Source organism: Phodopus roborovskii, unplaced genomic scaffold, assembly GCF_943737965.1.
Source record: "Phodopus roborovskii unplaced genomic scaffold, PHOROB, whole genome shotgun sequence".
Lineage (NCBI taxonomy): Eukaryota > Metazoa > Chordata > Mammalia > Rodentia > Cricetidae > Phodopus > Phodopus roborovskii.
The window spans coordinates 19,613,279-19,633,026 of record NW_026126541.1 but is presented as its reverse complement, the minus strand read 5'-3'; the positions used below and the strand labels follow the sequence as shown (position 1 = coordinate 19,633,026).

Here is a 19,748-nt window from a genome sequence, read left to right as displayed (position 1 = left end):
CAACGACTATGACCAGTACTTACTATGAAAACTATGCCCAGGTCCTAACATTTGCATCTAAGCCTCTTCCTTTAAGCCTTATTATTTTCACAACTGAAGAAACTGGGTTGCTTTAAGGCTAAGGCAAGAACTAGGAAGCAGCAGAGCCAAGACATGAACCAAGTATCCTGAGAACAGCCCACACTCTTACTCACTCTCCATCCCTGCATCACACAAGGAGAGAGCCACACTCAGTAAGAAGAGACCTATTCCCTGCTCAGTCCATCCAACCTAAGCCAACAACTCTCGGTATCTCTGTCCTCTTCACTATAAAGCAAAGATGCATGATATAGGAACTCAAGTCTTAGGGCTATAATCAGTCTCTCTGGAAGAAGTGTCTGAAATTAGTCTAGCATTCTAGAACTGTGCTGTCCATAGAATGGTCACCAAGCACAGACCGCCACTGAACAGTCAACTATGGCACATGTGGCTGAGAAACTCAATTTATACCAGTAGTCCATCTAAGTGAATTTACAGTGTCACAGGCAGTTAGTGGCTACCATACTGGACACCTAGGCTCTAGCCTATAAATGCCAGGGGACATAATGCCATTTCCCTTTTACCACTATATTCCTAGAACCCAGTACATTCTCTGGTACTCAAAACTATCCACTGAGCAAATAAAAAAGCAAAGCTCCTTCCAGATGCTTCAATAACACTTCATCTCCCTTCGAGGTATCGATTCTCCAGCGTTCCTGTCAGTAGGGGGAGAGCCTTGTCTGAAAAGGTGCCCCACACCTCCCCATGCAATCTATCAAGGAACCACCCATACCATGAAAAGTCTTCAGTAGATAGAGCCAATCAACACCTGGAACTCCCACTGACCAGTCCTGGCACATAGCTCAGAGGTTCAGGACAGCCAAGTGAGCCATGAAAGAGCCCTTAAGTGGTTTTCAACACTTATCTATATGTAATCTATATTGACATGTAGATGTATATCTATATATAATCTACATCTATGTGTAATTCATTGTCACAGTTAAGATGGCATCCATCTTACATTATAACAATTTGGGGCTTATTGGACATGCCCATGACTACAACCTAGCTAGAGGAAAACCATCCTCTAGGGTTAGGGCCGCCATCCTGAACCATTATCTTCACTGACCTCAGTAGCACATCTGAACATCTCACCTACATGAGAGAGGCCAGGAAACATGCCCAACATGTAGCCCTTTTCTCTGAGAAAACTCTGTAGACTCTGGCAGACAGATTTGTACTATCATATTCTTTCAAGTACTCCTTGAAAAATCAAGTTACTCTAAACCTCCTATGTGCCAAGGACTGTGGAAGACACCAAGGATAAAGAGATGACTATAATGCCTTCCTTCAAGGCAGCCACAGTCTGGAAAGAATAAGACATAAAAAGTATGAAGGAGTTTACTCTATAACACACGAGCTAAGCTCTGGACAAAGACACAGAGCCAACGTTTCACCACATGAGATGAACATGTGAAACACTACACTGCCTGAGCAGTGGCCTCTGCAAGAACACTAATACCATACTGTCTTAGTTCAGGGTTCTCCTGCTGCAATGAAACACCATGACCATAAGGCAAGCTGGGGAGAAGTGTAAGGAGACCTACACTTCCACAACACAGCCCATCAATGAAGGCAGTCAGGCCAAGAACTCAAACGGGGCAGGACTCTGTAGACAGGAAACACAGGGGCCATAAAGGGGGCCTACTTACTGGCTTGCTCCTCATGGCTTGCTCAGCCTGCTTTTTTATAGAACCCAGGATCACCAGCCCAAGGATGGACCACCCACAATGGGCAGTGCCCTCCCTCATGAATCACAAATTAAGAAAATGTCCTATAGGCTTGACTATAGCCTAGTCTTACCAAGGCATTTTCTTTTCTCCCTACTCCACCCCCCCCAGGACAGGGCTTCTCTGTGTAACAGGGCTTCTCTGTGTAACAGGGCTTCTCTGTGTAACAGGGATTCTCTGTGTAACAACTTTGGCTGCCCTGGAACTCACTTTGTAGATCAGGCTGGTCTTGAACTCAAGAGATCCACCTTCGATACCACCGCCTGGCTTGAAGGCATTTTCTTACTCCTCTCTGATAATGTTAGCTTATGTCAAGCTGGCATAAAACTATCCAGCACACATGCTTTGCAAACAGCAGCTCCTCCGTACAGAGAACTAAGCCAACAGCTGACCAAGTGTGCTGAGTAAATGGAGACCCAGATAGGTTAATAGACTTCTCAAGATAACCCATGTGGTTACTTATGGGGCAAAATACACTTCCTGAGCCTCACCATTCACAACCCCAACATTCCACAATGGTGTTTCACAGTACTTCTCTTTCTACAAAGTGTGAGAACAGACAGGATCTGCTGTCTGTGGTTACGTCTGTTTCAAAATAAATCATGACTTCTTTTTGTAAAATTTTTACATCTTTGGGTCTGTCTAGAACTCAAATGACTGTAAGCCTACTCTCTTAGAAACATGTATTCAATTGTTTAACAACCATCTTAAGCCTGGGGTTACATCAGAGTGGTAGAGCATTTGCTAGAATGCCCAAAGTCCTAGATTTAATCCACAGCACCACAAAGCTGTGTATAGGGTGGGTAGCTCTTGAGCATATATTCAGTATCAGGAAGCATAAGCTTAACAGCTTGGCTAAAGAGATGAAATACATTCCTGATAAAATCAGAAAGCTGAACATTTTTTTTCTCTACCTCCTTCTCAAATACCATTAAAACAACAAAAACGAAATTTGTTTTTTAATGGAAAAAAATAAAGAACAGCACCCAAGATATGCCAGCAGAATCCAGGGAGACACAGTTATCACCAAGCAGCAGCTGACTTGGGATCCTGCTTTGTCTACCCTGGTAAGTGCCAGCTGGGAAAGGAGCCACTAAACAAGTGGCCAACCCTGGCAAAGGACCTGAGGAGTGCTGGGAACCAGAGGCATCAGCAATCTGAAGGGGAGAAGCAGGAAGGGATGACAGAGTAATGCTTACTTTCTGAAAGTTCATACAAGGAGACACCAGACGCTCAAGTGGTACTGTCCACCAGCAGAGGACGCAGACTCAGCCAAGAGATAGTGGGACTGAATGGAAGCCTTCAGAGCAAACCAGGTAACTACAGCCCACTCACCCATACAGAGACAGACAGACAGACAGACAGACAGACAGACAGACAGACAGACAGACAGACAGACAGACAGACGCGGACACAAAGACAGCAGGCTGAATCCTCTCCAGGAAGACCTTCCCAGGAAAGCCCCAGAAATACCTACTGATACCCAGGTTATTTGGGGAAATAAATAAGCTCTAAAATTAAACAGTTCCTCTTAGGTCGTCCCTCAGATACCTGATCAACATTTAAGTGTCCGCCCTTAAAATATAAATGAACAAGGAAGGGTCAGCAAGCATGGAAAGAGGGCTCCAATGGGAAACCCTGCAACCAAAATAAGCAGAAAGGGGCACTCAGAAGACACAAAGGCAATGAATGCAAAGGTCAGCAGAAATTTTCCAACAGCAATCAAAAGTAAAAACAAAGAAGCCAGACATTGGGAAGAATATCTGCCATGCCAGCAAGGAGACAGGCTGGAGGGTCTAGAGTTCAAGACCAGCCTAGGACATGGAGGGAAGGGAGGGAGTAAAAGGGGGAGAAAGAGGGAGGGAAATGTTGCAGAAACTAGGGCATCCTTAGGAAGTAAAACATGCACATACTTCATGTAAAAAACATGAATATAATGCCAGGTAGTGGTGGCACACGCCTTTAGTCCCAGCACTCAGGAGTTTGAGGCAGGCGGATCTCTGTGAGTTTGAGGCCAGCATGGTCTACAAAGTGAGTTCCGGGATAGCCAGGTCTGTTATACAGAGAAACCCTGTCTCAGAAAACAAAAAATTTAAAAAAAAAATGAATATAGACATTTAAGAACTGAAAAAATTTGAAAATGAAGATATTCCTCAAAAATATAAAAATAATAAAAGATAAAATAAATTACAGCTTTTTAAATTATGCACTCAATCCAAGAAGTCTAAGAAGGATTTCCAAAGATAAAATACGGAAAAAAAACTGAATATTCATATTGTGGTAGTTTGACTATCTGGCCCCCATAATCTCAGAGGGAGGGGCACTATTAGGAGGTGTGGCCTTATCAGATGAAGTATTGTGTTGTTGGAGAAGGTTGAATGACACATGCCTTTAATCCAGACCTTGAGGCAGGAGGACACACCTTTAATATAGGCCACACTGCGTGTACCTGAGCCTGGGCTTCTCTAGTTCAAGAATGCCTGGAATTTATGCATCTAATAATGACCTTGCACTCCTAATACCCAGGGCTTTCAAGTGCTGAGACTACAAGTATGCACTATCATACCTGGTCCAGACCTTTTTAAAAGAGGAAATTTCAAATACTGAAAATGAGAAAGCATCCTAAACATTAACAAGTTCCCCATAAATGATCAAAAATAAGAATGGTATACTAAGCCAAGTGGTGTTGGGGCACGCCTTTAGCACCCTGGAGGCAGAGGTGGATGGATCTCTGAGTTTGAGGCGAGCCTGGTCTACAGAGTGAGTTCCAGGACAGCCAAGGGTACACAGAGAAACCCTGTCTCAGAAAAAAAGAAAGGAAGGAAGGAAGGAAGGAAGGAAGGAAGGAAGGAAGGAAGGAAGAAGAGGAAAGAAAGAAAAAAATGTTTACTGATTTTCAGTCTCAGTATTGGAACCTAAAGGACAGTGTAACAACAGAGGTGTCAGGATGTTGTGGTGGCACACAGTTTTAATCCTAGCACTTGGGAAACAGAGGCAGGCAGATCTCTGTGAGTTCAGAGACCAGCCTAGTCTGCAGAGTGAGCACCAGGACTGCCAGGGTTTCACAGAAAAATCCTGTCTCAAAAACCAAAACGGATGGATGGATGGATGGATGGATGGATGGATGGATGGGTGGGTGGGTGGGTGGGTGGGTGGATGGATGGATGGGTGGGTGGATAGATAGATATTTAAAAAGAAAGAATAAAAATAAATAAAACTACAATAGAAAATGTCTTTCAACCAAAAAGTCTAGATAAGACAAGTACTAATAAGGACTAGGACTGTGTGGTGTATTCAAGTTCCCACAAACTCTTTCAGAAACTTCTGCAGGAATAAGCTGAAAGGTCAAAACAAAGGTAGCAACCCATGAGTTGATTCCAAGTCATGCCACAGGCCTACAGGTCAATAGTGAAGAACAGTGAAGGGTGGAAGGCTCTAGAAAGGAAGGCTTGGGGATGGGGAGTATATGACAAAATAAAAACAATGCCTTACTGTGTAAGGCATTGGGGGTTAAAAAAAAAACTTAAAGAAGTAAGGCCATTAAGTCTGTAAATTACATAAGAAAGTACCATTAAAGTTTATTGTAAGGCTCAACCATACACACTATTGGCTCAGTCAAAACAATGTAAGTATTAAGTATTAATGTAAACAAAAACTGTGATGTTATCATATTGAAAGGATGGGAAAGAAAGGCTGAGATTGGGGAAAATAGTATCAGGATAATTAAGCAGTATCAGGAAAAATAATATAGGGTATTAAGTAACTGTAATGGAAATAGTAACAGCCCCTCAAAGGTGTGTCCAGACCCTAAGATCCTATACTAGGAACATGTTTAGTTACACGTGGCAAAGGGGAACTGAAGTTGCAAATGGAATCGAGATTGTTAACTGGGGGGGGGGGGGGGGGAAATGGAAGGACGCCTCACCAGTTAAACATACTTACTGCTCTTTCAAAGTGACCAATGTTTACTCCCTAGGAACCATATCAGGAAGCTTTCAATTGCCTAGAACTGTAGCTCCAATACTCTCTTCTGGCCCCTGCACACACATGTACACACACACACACACACACACACACACACACACGGGGTGGGGGGGTTAAATAAAGGGAAAGAAGAAATTTCTACTTTTAAAATTGCTAACGAACTGGTGCTAAAATGGGAGACTATCCTAGATTATCCAGGTAGCCCATGGTAATTACCAAGCTCCTTAAAGGTGGAGAGGGGAATCAGGTATCGATAGGACAGTACCAATCACAGCCAAGCAGTAGCAGAATGGCTCAATCAGCCATCACCAGCACTGGCTGGGGTGGCTAGTTTTCTGTCAACTTGACACAAGCTAAAGTTACCTGAGAAGAGGGAACCTCAATCAAGAAAATGCCTCCAAGTCAGTGGTGGTAGCACACATCTTTAATCCCAACACTCAGGAGGCGAGGCAGGTGGATCTCTGAGTTCAAGACCAGCCCTACAGAGTGAGTTCCAGGCCAGGCAGGACTACCCTGTCTTGAAAAAGAAAGAAAATGCCTCCATAAGATCAGGCTGTAGGTAGGCCTGTAGGACATTTTTTTTTTTTTTTTTTTTTTTAATTAGTGATTGAAGCGGAAGGACACAGTTCATTGTGGATTGGGCCATCCCTTGGTTAGTGGCCCTGGGTTCCATGAGTAAGCAGGCTGAACAAACCATGCAGGGGAGCAAGCCATGAGTCTGCATTAGCCCCTGCCTCCAGGTTCCTGCCCTGTTTGAGTTGCTGTCCTGACTTCCTTCAGTGATGAAGGACAGTGTGGAAATATAAAGTGAATGAACCCTTTCCTCCCCAGCTGGATTTTTGGTCATGGTGTTTCATTGCAACAATAGAAATCCTAAGATACTGGCTTTGAAGATGAGGAAGACAGCCTTGGGTACAGAATGCAGATGGGTTCTGAAAGAGCATCAGTGAGCAAACAGGCTCTTCTCACAGGAAGCACAGTCCTGCTAGCACTGTGATTTTAGCCCTGTAAGATCCTTCCTAAAAGCTAACGTGAGCCTGGGTTGCTGAACATCGCTGAGTTTGTGGGACTTTATTCCTGCAGCAATGGAAAATCCTACTCAGTGACTGACTCTAGGGAACAGGTTACCAGCATGATACTGCCTTCTTTATACATCTTCACATGTGTCTCATAGTTAATACTACGGTGTGTCTGTAAATCTGCCTGTCTGTCTGTCTTTGTGTAACAGATTCCTCTCTCTCTTTCCAGATCTCACAGTATGGAGGACGAAGGCCAGGAAGCCAACAAGAATAACAGAAACAGGTGAACAGAGGAAGAAATGCATGTCTCTCAGACATGAGCAAGTCTACAAAAAGAGGCAAAAGCCACTAGTGAAGGAACAAATCCTAGTGTGAGAAGAGCCCAGCCTTAAGGATGTAGAAGAGCCAGCAGCTAAGGCTGGAGGGTAGTTCTCAACTCCAACAGGTCTGAGGTCTGCCCTGCTCCTGGCTTCTCCAGTTGGGTTACAGACTGCTGTGAACACTTGGAGAGAGCCCAAGGTAAACACAGCATTTTCCTAGTCCATCAATTGTATTCAATTTAAATACGTTTACACTAAAACCAGCATAGGGATTATAGAGCTGAATACAGAATTCAGGCAGAGATTTTCAGTATAAAAACTGCAGACTTCAAGGTACTTTCTTGCTTTTGAAGATTCCTTTATATACTGAGCTCACTGGCCACTGAGCACAAACACTCAAGTCTGGGGATGGAGAGATGACCCAGTAGTTAAGAGTGCTTCCCAGTTTGGCAGAGGACCTGAGTTCAATTCCCAGCACCCATGTCAGATGACTCACAACTGCCTATATCTTCAACTCCTAGGGATCTGATGCCCTCTCCTGGCCTCCAAGGGCATCTGCAGACACAACACACTCTCAATGAAATCTTTAAAAGACTCAATCTTATAGAAGGAAGATATGATGCTCACCAATATACTTCCATTATAACATCTAGAATTTCACACCAACAATATGTTGGTATGTGGCTCTGCCCAGGGGTGGACACAGGACATTCATGGGAAAGGTGGTAAGCATCTTATTCTTTTCTAAAGGGTTCTGCATTCTGCTACAGCCAGTTGGGTTGGTGTAGTCTGGGAAACACAAAACCATCACTGCACATTCTTCCTGGATAGGCTCTCTTGGCAATAGGCTGCCAGCTTCCTACCCTTAAGCATTGCATTATTAGACTCATATTCACCATCAGCCCCCATGTAGACTAAGCCTTCTTCTAAAACACATGAATGATAATTATTTCATTGAAGGAAGTCAAGAAACAGGATATACCTCTTGGGACAGGGTGTCCCTGGTGGTTCACAATGTAAGGGTGGGAACTTTTTCTGCTGTTGTAGCTGATTTTGTTTGTAAAACAATAACCACATGACAGAGACCTTGGGGGAAGAAATTTTCTAGAAAGAACCACTACTGACCACACACTAGTGGGGGCAAAAGAAAATCAATGGGAGGCCACACAGAAATAAAAGGCAGTTTAATTAGGTTTGCTTTTTGTTTTGTGTGTAAAATACATATTCAAAAAGACTAAACTGCTTTTAAATTAAGAACAGAGAACATGAAATTTTAATGAGACAATAATACATTAAAGCACACTAGAAAGATGTGTTACTAACAGGATGAGGACAGAGCAGGGAGAAGGACACAACAGGAAGGGAGAAAAAGAAAAGGGTACAGGAAGGAGACACGGGAAAAAGGAGGGAAAGCCTCAAAAGCACCAAGACACAGCGCGCCACAATGTGCCTGAAGCAGGACTGATGGAAGAAGCCATGGGAGGGCTTCCTAGTGCCTGAGAGCTGCCCAGAGAAAGGCATGCTACTCATGGCTGGTGGCTCGGGCACACACTTCCAGGTATTATCATCGTTTACCCTTGCCTTTGGATGGTTAATGCTCTGGTTATCCACTGCTCACAGCCCAGAGCCTCCCCACCTACAAAAGACAAGGTTCAGGAGCTCAGTCGTCTCCAAGTGTCTCCTCTGCGAGGCAGTACATGAAATGCTGTCCCATAAAATGTATGATGGAAATCAGAGGGGAAAATGCCGCCTGCATTAAAGAGATTCATTCCCGGGAAAACTTGAGTTTTGTACAGGAAGGAAGAAGGAAGCAAGGAAGGACATCAAAAAAAAACTGAAATTTCAGCAGAATGTGGCCCAGCTCTCACCAGCATCACCCAACACGACCCCCCCCCCAGCACATCTGACTCTTCTGTGTTTAAGTTCTGCCTGCTCCACCTAAAGATCTTGTTTGGCTCAAAAAAGCAGCTTCAAACTCATTCTACAATCAGAGAGTCAGCAAGGAGAATATAAGCCAAGATCAGTGCATGCAACACCTCCCTAATATCACACACATACATACACACACAGAGAGACACATACATACAGACACATACACACACAGAGAGACACACACACACATACACACACACAGAGACACACACACACACAGAGACACATACAGACACATACACACACACATACAGACACATGCCACACACATAAGACACATACAGACACACATGCCACACACATATACACATACAGACACACATAAACACACACACACACACACACACACACACACGTCTAAGCGAAGGGGTTCTGCTCCTTCTTTCACTCTCCAAGGACACAGGAATGCTCTACTCTTGGCTCCATGGGCTGAAGCTATTGAGTCGCCAGCCTCCCTCTCCATCTCTTGTTTCCTTCCCCATTTTTCTCCCTCCCTTCTTAGGCTCCTCTCACAGAATGGAGAGCTTTACTCTACAGCATAAGACCCAGATCCATCCCCCATGGGCATCTTGCTAGCTGTGACCTCAGACAAATGGCCAAACCTCCCAACACTCACTTCTCAGTGGAGGCTGCTGAATGAATCAATCATAGAGGAAGGTCCCCTCCCCATGTTCCCAATATTGAAATGTTCACCTGTGCAATCATAAATAAAACATAGATGGGGAGAGAATGAATTACAGAAAGGGCCTCTGCTCAGCAATCTGTCACCCCATCCTCCCTTCCCCCACACACCACCTCTGAGGTCTGTGTCTCTCACTCCCACTCCGGATCATTCTGAATTATTTACTACTCTAAAACCACATGAATCGCACCAATCAAGAAAAAGCTAGTCTGAATCCAAGTGAAGCTGGAGTTTTAAAGTGATTTTTCGGTCCTGTTGCTAAATACTGAGAATTTAACATCCAACTAGCAAACAGGAAAGCATCTAAAATCGCCATCACAAAATGTACTTGTGAATTTAAATTAAGTAGTGCTACTGGGAACCTAGGAAGTCGTTGCTCTAAAGCCTCCCACTTCACCAACAGGATCATAGAATAAAACACAAACCCAAGGCCCAGATGAGGCTGATCAGAACCAAACCTGACCGTGCCCCTTCTGGCCCAAGCTCTTTGACCAAGGCTTTTTTTCTAAACCCTAAACTGCTTCCACACCCAGAGAAGGGTCCATCCAGAGTGGAGCCCGGAGTGATCATGACAATACCAGTGCCACACAAAGCTCTCTTCCCTGGACCCTATCAATCCAGACTCTGCTATCTGCACCCCACTCTATTTTGGAGAAGAAAAAGAAAAGCCGAGCAAGTCTTTGTTCTGCCAGGAAGAAGCAATTTTCTTTTCTCCTTTGCCATAATTCCAACCCCATCCCAATATTCCCAATCCCTTCAAAAAGTTTAGGGAAACTCTACCACTATAGCAAATAAAAGCAGGTAAGAGAAAGACAGAGCAAACAAAGGGGGCGGGGGCTCTGCAGAAGAGGGTGGTGGTCCTTCACCCCACAGGGTCAAAAGCACTTCACTTCAGCTACTCATTGCCTGCAGAGAAGTCACCGGTTGTCACAGGTCCTCAAGCTGAAAAATATAACATCTTTGACCCCCTAAGAACTAGCCCCTTTCCTAACCTCCAAATGGGCCCAGAGCAGGAGTGGCCCAACAGACCACCCTTTCCCCTCAGGCTCAAGGAGACCTCAGGGCAGGGCTGGCATGGAGTTATTTAAGGCAGTAGCAGGAGGGTGGGGCAGAAAACTGTTGGCAGTGTCTTCCTCCTCCACCCCACCCCCTCGAAGCCAACACACACCTCATTCTGTAGACATCTCACCAAAGGCTGAACTATAGAATCTCCAAATGTCTTCTGTCCCTGAGACTACTGTCCCCTTTTCCTGCCCACCCCACTTTTAATCCACCCTTCAGTCACCACCAAGCTATCTTTCCAACCAAAAACACACACTCAAACCTAAACAGGCATTCAAAAATCAAAGAAACATTGGCCAGGCAAGCCATCCCTGGCCTTCACCTAGGAAGAAAAAGACACACAGTGTGGGGGGCTGAAGGGTGGGGAGATGTAGTCGGAGGCCTAAAATGCCATGCAGGTCCTATGATGTCTCTAGATGAACCTCCCACCTACTGACAGTGAAATCAATTTGAGCAATTTCAGTAGGTTGGCCCTGTGACAACAGGGGCATCCCAGAGCTCAACAAAAATCCAAAGGCTCATCTAGAACATGCTGGGAAAACCCTCGGACTGGATGAAATGAGCCCGCTCAGAAGGATCCCTTCTGCTTTTATGTAGCAGTGCATAATACATTCTGTCTGCTCGGGGGGAAAAAAAGCATGCACTGATGAATTTCAAAGCCGTAGTACGACAAGCAGAGGTACCAGAATACAGAATTCGACAGCACATTGCCCTTCAAAGGAACATAATGACTTTAAGCCTCCTTTCCCTTCTATCTTGAATGTCAGTACCGCTTATCGGGGAAACCACGCTGGGAAGCAGGGAGAGCCTGCCCAGGACATAGGAGAAGGGTGTAGCTTTCCGTCCCTTTGGCGATGGGCTGCCTAGCGAGAGAGATGCCATCATCCATTGGAAAGATGAAGGGGCCTGGGCGGTGAGCGAAGGCACCTTATCCCCGGACACACACCCACCACCACAAGCGGGTGCAGGAGGGTATGAGCCAACGGCTTAGTCCTTGCGCCCATCCCGCCGCCCTCTGCTTTAGGGATGGAAGGGGAGGGTGCTGATGAATGAACACACCTGAGATGCCTCCATCCCGCCGCTGGCTCCCTCCTTCCACCTCTGGCCGCTGCAGAGGAGACCCTCGGTAGTTTCACTTTCCAGGCAAAACCCACCCGGGCTCTCCCGTCTGCAACCACCCACACTGCAGCCAGCCTGGGGCGGGCGGACATTCCCTCCTATCAGAGGCCATGATCGCGATTACCTCCACCTACCAAAACCGAAAAGGCATAAAGAAATCTGGAATCCCTCGCGCTCCCTGCGTCCTAGCAACTTTCCTTAAAGGAACTGAAGGGGGACACACGGAGCAACCGGAGGCACGGCTCGGCGGAGGTCCCCCGCGGCCACCCGGGGATGCTCTGGAGTAGGAGGCCCCCCCAGGTCCCTCCAACAGCTGGCCCTTTAAAAGCACCTCCTCCGCGCAAGGAACAAAGGCGCCGCTCCGGGGGCCCACTGCGCCCGCCCGGCAGCCACCTCCGGAGAGCGCAGCCGCCACCCGCTTACCTCGCGGGTCCCCGGCGAGGGCTGCGCGCGTCCAGCCCAGCTCGCGCTCCACGCTGCAGTCAGCCCCGCTCTGTTTTTCTGCTACTCCGAGCTGACTTCACCGACACTCCGCGGCCGGCCAATGGGCGGCGGCGACCAGCCCCTCATTAGCATGCCCTGGAACCGTCCACTCCGGCAGCGCCCAGGGGGCGGGGCCTGGCCGGCCGTGACAGGAAGGGGCGTGTGCGCCAATGAGGAGGCGAGGAAGAGCCCGCCGCCAAGCCTGCGTCCCTGTGAGCGGGGCGCGCGCCCGCTAACCCTTTCTGTCCTGGGCTGAGTGCTAATACCTCCCGACTCCCGTCCTGTGGTCTCTCCAAGGGTTTGCTCACAGGGAGCTTGATTAGGAACAGTAAGCATAAACCAGCAGCCAGTGTGTCCTGGCTATATATAAACTACTTAACCCTGTACCCTTTTGACGATCTGTAAGACGTCAAATCTTGCTCACGACGCTGCTGCTCTCATTATATTCTACCAGACAAGTGCCTAATGCTTCCTGTTTTTTTTTTTTTTAATTTGATCTTCACAACCTTGCGAGAGAGGCCCTATTACTAGTTCCTTTTTTAAAAAAATATAATTGATATTATGTTTTTGAGACAGACGCCCATGTTTTCTAGGGTGGTCTCAGACTGTGTAGCTTCTCATCTTCCTACCTCCACCTCCTGAATGCTGAGATTACAGGCATGCCCCCACATACACACCCCAGGCCATCCTCCTGACTCAGCCTCTAGAGAGTGGTATGATTATAGGCTGCACTACTGACAGGCTGGCGCTGAGATTTTATTCACGCAACCTATATTCAAGGTTCAATGGACATGAATGCTTTGAGCCCTGGGGTTACAAAAAAAGGACCCTCCCCTTAAGAAGCTAACATTTGAGGGAGGGGCAAGTAAACCAGATCATCAGTAAATGAGCTAAAATAGAGTAATTACCGTGCACAGGCAAGGACAGGCAGGGTATGGAATTTTGTCGCTTATGCTTACTGTCTTATGACCACCAGTTCCCTACGGGATAGCAGAAAGGGCAGCAGGAAGGGGAGATTGTTCAGGTTCAATGAGCCAGCAAAAGTTAGTCTGGAACTTGCTTTTTCCATGACCAGCTTCCCACATCCCAAGGACATTCCTCAAGGTAGGTGTCCTACTTAGGGTTTCTATTGCTTAAAACAAAATCACCATGACCAGCCGGGCGTTGGTGGTGCACGCCTTTAATCCCAGCACTCGGGAGGCAGAGGCAGGCTCCAAAACAATATACAGAAACCCTGTCTGGAATAACAAAACAAACAAAAAAACACAATGACCAAAGCAACTTGGGAAGGAAAGGGTTTATTTGGCTTACACTTCCAAATCATTATCCATCATTAAAGTAACTCAAGCAGGGCAGAAGCCTGGAGGGAGGAGCTGTTGCAGAGGACTTGGAGGGGTGCTGCTTACTAGCTTGCTCCTAATGGCTTGCTCTGCCTGCTTTCTTGTAGAAGCCAGGACCACCAGCCCACAGTGACACCATTCACAATGAGCAGGGCCCTGCCCCATCAATCACTAAGAAAATGCCCTACAGGCTTGCCTGCAGCCCCATATTATGAAGTTATTTTCTTAATTGAGATTCCTTCCTCTCAGATGACTTTAGCTTGTGTCAAGTTGACGTAAAACTATCCAGCACAGAAGGATAGTCACCCTTCAGGCTGAGCACAACTAATTTTCTCAGCAGCCTTTGGCAAGAATCTTGAGCCCAAGCATGTTCCCAGTTAACAGGCTGTGTGATGGGTAAGGATAGGCCTGGATGACTGCACAGGCCAAGGGGACCCCATCTGTGAAGACTCTTAGATGAGGGAACAATGACAAGTCCTTGCTGAGCACCTGCTGTCCTGAACTGTGTTGTTTGTTAATTTTATTGAAGACTCCTAGCTGTCTGGGAGCTCACTCCATAACCAAAGAAGCAAGAAGCTGCCAGAGAACCCAGGGATCCCTCAGCACAGGGTTTTGCCTCGCCCAGACCTTTGGAAAACACTTCCAGGCTCTACTGATAACTCAAACCACCGTCTGGACAACACAGCTCTCTGATCTGTAAAGCAATAAAACAGAAGGTAATTATTTGCCCGTCTGGTCTACTGTGCACAGCTGTATTTGTGCTAAGAGCTTTATATACACTAGGCAACAAACATAGGGAGGTAGGAAATATAAGGCAGAGAAACTGAGTCTATTATCTATCTACAAAATCCAGGCAACAAGATTTAGAATAGGGAAAAAAAAAAGTCATAACAATTCAAATGTTCAGTTTGGGTGGATTGGTCAAGAAAACAACAGTCAACCATTTGTCAGAATTCCAGGTAGTTATGAAAAATGGGGAAGTATTTCTAGTAATTAAGGGGGGTCTGGGGAGTTGGCTTAGCAGTTCAGAGCATTTATTGCACTTGCAGAGGACCTGGGTTTAGTTTATAGCACACACATGGCGGGTCACAACCATTGGTAACTCCAGTTACAGAGGATCTAATGCTCTTTTCTAACCTCCAAGGGCACCGGGTATGCATAAAATAGACAAATCTTTAAAAAATTAATAATTAACTGAGATCAGATCTCCCACTTTCATCCGCTGGCTGACTTTGAACTCCTGAATTAAAAAGCTCCTTCTGTCTCAGGGTTCTGATTATCAGACACTATGGGCATGTGCCACCATGCCCAGCTATTGACAGATCAACACTCAAACATGCTTATATTATTGAATGGGAAAGTAGATTGAAAACTGATGTGTAAAATACCATTTGAAAATTTCCTCTGGAATTATATGCAATTATTTTTGTTCATCTTTGTTTTTCTGACTTTTTTCTTAATGAACATAAATTTAAAAAGTAATTTCAAAATGAAACACCAGACCCTGTTCAAGGAAATTTGAACTCTAATCAAGGCCATTCTCGGAAGTGAGAAATTAATTCAAGGGTCCTAAAGTAGTGCTGAAGCCCTGAAGTCACCCCATAGACGCTTTAGTAACCGCCCCATTTCTCAATGGAAAGCATAAAATGTGGTGTCTAGGGGAAATAGAAAAATCTGGCAAGGACAGGAGGGTAGCAACCTCCAAACATACCTCAGACCTCTCTTCCATGAAGACCTGAGTAGGGCAGTTCACCCCTGTGGTACCAACACTTGGGAGACTGAAGCACAAGTTCAAAGTCAGCTGGGACTACCCAATGAGACCCTAGCTCAAAGAGCAGCTCCCAAGCTGCGGTCTAATAATAGTTCATAATAAAAGCAACCTAAGAGATCATTAGGCTTAATTATACCAACTCACCCCTATCTCCATCCATTCACTGAGTCATCTGGGAGGCAGGCCTGGTGCTACCTATGTGGCAAGAGTGAGAACTGTCTCCCTGCTGCTCAAGGTGAGGCCCAAAGCAAGCAGAAACCCAGTCAAGTCCATGTAGGCTGTGCTGGGTAGTTTTATGTCAACTTGACACAAGCTAGAGTCATCAGAGAGGAGGAAACCTCAACTGAGACAATGCCTCCATAAGACTGGGCTGTAGGGCATTTTCTTAGTGATTGATGGGGGAGGGTCCAGCACACTGTGGGTGGCACCATCCCCGGACTGGTAATCCTTGGTTCTACAAGAAAGCAGGCTGAGCAAGCCATGATGAGCAAGCCAGTAAGCAGCGCCCCTCCATGGCCTCTGCATTTCTGTCCTCCAGATTCCTGCCCTGTTTGAGTTCCTGTCCTGACTTCCTTCAGTGATGAACAGTGATGTGGAAGTGTGAGCCCAATAAACCCTTTCCTCCCCAAGTTACTTTAGTCATGGTGTTTCATCACAGCAATAGAAACCCTGACCAGAACATAGCCAACGCTCACTCTAAGGGCAAGCAGCCTCCACTGAAAAATATCCCACACTTGCTTTAATGCTGTGATTGCCTGCCTCTCTTGGAGTTCTTTATTTTTATACAAAAGATCCTGAATTTTTATTTTGAACTAGACAGGCTTAGGGATAAAGCTCAATGGTATAACACGTATCATGTGTTAGGTCCTGGGTTTAATCAAAAAATTGAGCCCTATAAATTATGTAACTAGTCTTAAGTACACCAATGCCTAAGGTGTACGTCTATGACAGAACCTAGAGCAGTGGTTCTCAATCTCTCTAATGCTTAGACCCTTTAATACAGTTCCTCATGTTGTGCTGACCCCCCACCATAAAATTATTTCATTGCTACTTCATAACTGTAATTTTGATAGTGCTATGAATCAAAATGTAAATATCTGACATGCAGGATATATGATATACAACCTCACAAGTTGAGAACCCCTGGCCTAGAGTGAAGATTAGGGCTCTCTATCCTGATTCCCAGCTCCCCAGGGTCATGAGTCACCCCCTGCTTTCCAGCCCTACGCACTTTGCCTCTTCCTTTCATACAGAACTTACCATATTTGGCATGAACTCAAGTATATTTCTCTGTAAACAGATTGCAAATACTCTGAGGTCCTAGCTTGAGTCTGCTCATCTCAACAGTGATTGCTACTACTGTCCCTCGCACACTGAACACACTGGAAAACAAAATCCACTTAAGTTTAATTTAATCGTATTGGTAACTCCTCATTTTCTCTTCACGTGCCTTGGATTGTTCCCAGCAGTCGCTCTGCTACTGGAAAAAGAAATAAAAATATGAGACAGGAGAGTCATCCACACAAACCCGAGTCCAGCAAGCTCAGCATCCCTCCCAGGACCATCTGCATAGAGAATTAAGACAGGAAGAAACAAGCTTTCACAGACAAGCTGGGTCACCAGCCTTTCTTCTGTCCCTGGGGACACACAGGTTTAGTGGCAGAGCTCCAGATGACAGTGGCAAGTTATCAATACCGCAAAATTTTCTTAAAGAATTGATTCTCATCCAGGCATGGTAGTACAGGGGAGAGGGAGAAAGAAGTAAAACCATTAAAAAAAAATGTACCTTGAAAGTACAGAACTAATATGAAGGACTGGAGACACAGCTCAGTGTCTAGAATGACAAGCTCCTGGGTTCTATCCCCAGTATCTCAGAAAGAAAAAAAAGAAAGGAAAAAAAAAAAAAAAGACTTCATGGAATGTCATTTCCAAGAATTCCACATTCTTTGAAAGTCTGTGACCTTAAACACTGCCTTGGGGAAACTTGGTGAAATGTGTGGAGATTGGTCAGGACATGTCTATGGAGCCAGGTAGAAAAATAACAAGATGCCAGTTACCAGAACTGAGTTTATCAAGCTACAAACATTTATTCCAATGTGTTTTATGTTATCCCTTGGGTGATGGAACCCCAAATACTCTATTGTATTTGACCGAGTATGCAAGGTTTGGCTTGGGCATTTTCATATGCTGTTAGATAGTCCAAATAAATATGATAGAAATATCCCAAATGGACTTCGGGTAAAAATCAGAATGCACTGCTGTCAACCTGTGTCTACAGAAGGGTCTAACACCCTTGGTCAGGGATTCAGAAGGTTAAAACAAGACAGCCTGCTGGAAATGTTGCTAGGAGATGTCTCTTTTCTGCCTGGGACAGGACAGTCATTAGTTAAAAAATGCTGAGTTTCAGAAGGCTTTCTACTGTAGAGTAAGTCAATGAATGGAGTGTATACTTGAGAAAATCATATTTAGGGTGGGCAGCTACAGCTGACAATTCCAAAGAGACATTCGGTCTGAGGATGGAGATGGGGTGGGGGGAGAACTTGAAAGGAGGAATCTGGGAAGGAGGGCTCTGGAAAAGTTGGCATGGAGAAAGAGAAAGGATAGAGAATCAGGAGAGCCTGAGAAATCATGTTAGATGGACTGGGGGAAAACTACAGCAACTTCAGGAATGGGGAAACTAGCCTTCCTAAACAAATGGAATTTAATAAGGGTTTAAAAAATCAACAGCAATGACGGTAAAGAGAATAACTGGCATTCTGGAAGCTGCAGGAGACTTATCAGAGGTAATTGGAAGAGTTCACTGAGGACTCATTTCAGAAGACCGAATTAAGTCACAAGGATGCCTTGGGATGGGAAATCCGGCTTCTTGGGCATTTATCAAAAGAAGTATTAAAGGAAAAGAACTTAAGGAAGATGGCTGCGGTACCCGCAAGATGTCAGTGCCATTATTACCTCATCATGCCTATGCTGCCCCAAACTTAGTCACTTCTTCCCTAATCAGCAAAGCCTAATCCTTCCGTGACCTCAACCCACTGGCTGGAACAGCAGTTTAGTCTCTAGGCCATGCCATTTTATAAATAAGCTACGTTTTTAACCACTCATCACTTGACATTGTTTTTAGTGTTTGGCTGGTACAAATAATGCTGCTGGGAACCTTAATGAACAACCTTCTATATGAGTATGTTTTCAGTTTCCTTCGGGCATATAAATGGACTCCCTGGCTCACACACCGTTTTACTTTAAAGAACTGACTGGTAGCCAGGCAGTGGTGGCGCACGCCTTTAATCCTAGCACTCAGGAAGCAGAGGCAGGTGGATCTCTTGAGTTTGAGGCCAGCCTGGTCTACAGAGTAAGTTTCAGGACAGCCAGGAATGTTTCACAGAGAAACCCCATCTTGAAAAAAACAAAACAAAACAACAACAACAACAAAAAAGAACTGGCAGGTAGTTTCCAAAGCAGTTCCAAAGCCACACAACACAGGAGGGCTGCAATCTATTAACCTCACAAATGCATGTTATCGTCTATAGTTGTCATGATAGCCATACTAATGAGTAGTTTTGGCAAACAATATTGAGTATTGTGCCCTTTTTTGGCTTCTTTGTAGAAATATCTGTTCAAAGATTTTGTCTTATTAAATTGGATTGTCATTTTATCGTGGATTTGCATGAGTAGCAGAGGAGAATACCATTCAGGATGGGGAGGTAGAGAGGGTGAGTTGAGGGTGCTTACCACAGAGGCCTTCCTCGGGGAGCTAATGTCTAGGATGCTTAGGGAGCAGCAGAGCCAGCATTCTTTGGTTTAACAATCACTAAACAGATTTCAATCCTTCCCCCACACTGTGCTGGCACAAACTGATCACATCCTTTCTCTTGAGGAGAGAGGTAACTATTTCAGACTATTCATTGCTTCTGTATAGCCCCAAGTGGCCTGACCCTGAATCTTCTAGATTAGTGGAGGTCTTGAACCTCACCTGTGCCTTCCACTTTCTAACCACACTTGGATTAACCTAGTGACCCCATGTGGGAATTTGAGTGGCTGTTTATTGTCACTGGTTGCCTTGGAGCCAGCTGACCAGCCAGACCTGTGGCACTCAGATCCTTCTGGGTTCTGGTTCCTGTAAGACACCCTATCTGGGATGATACTTGGTGCTTTCTAGTATCGCACACACTCCCCTGAGCCAAAAGGCTAACTCCAATCAGGTCTCCTAAGGGCCTAGGAGGTTCCAAAT

At 45.4% G+C, this 19,748-nt stretch overlaps 1 protein-coding gene across 14 annotated transcripts in view; it reads right to left on the bottom strand.

Annotated features, from left to right (window-relative positions):
* Sorbs1 (sorbin and SH3 domain containing 1) overlaps positions 1 to 12,512 on the bottom strand; it is a 214,011-nt gene extending 201,499 nt beyond the window's left edge. For 10 of the 14 annotated variants that reach the window (XM_051199849.1, XM_051199857.1, XM_051199858.1 and 7 more), the window contains exon 1: positions 12,350 to 12,512. The gene's annotated coding sequence lies outside the window, so the exon portion shown is untranslated. Of the gene's footprint in view, positions 1 to 11,866; positions 12,087 to 12,349 lie in introns of those variants that run through there. The other 4 variants (XM_051199851.1, XM_051199854.1, XM_051199863.1 and 1 more) reach the window with 3 other exon arrangements.
* Positions 12,513 to 19,748: the final 7,236 nt, after the last annotated feature.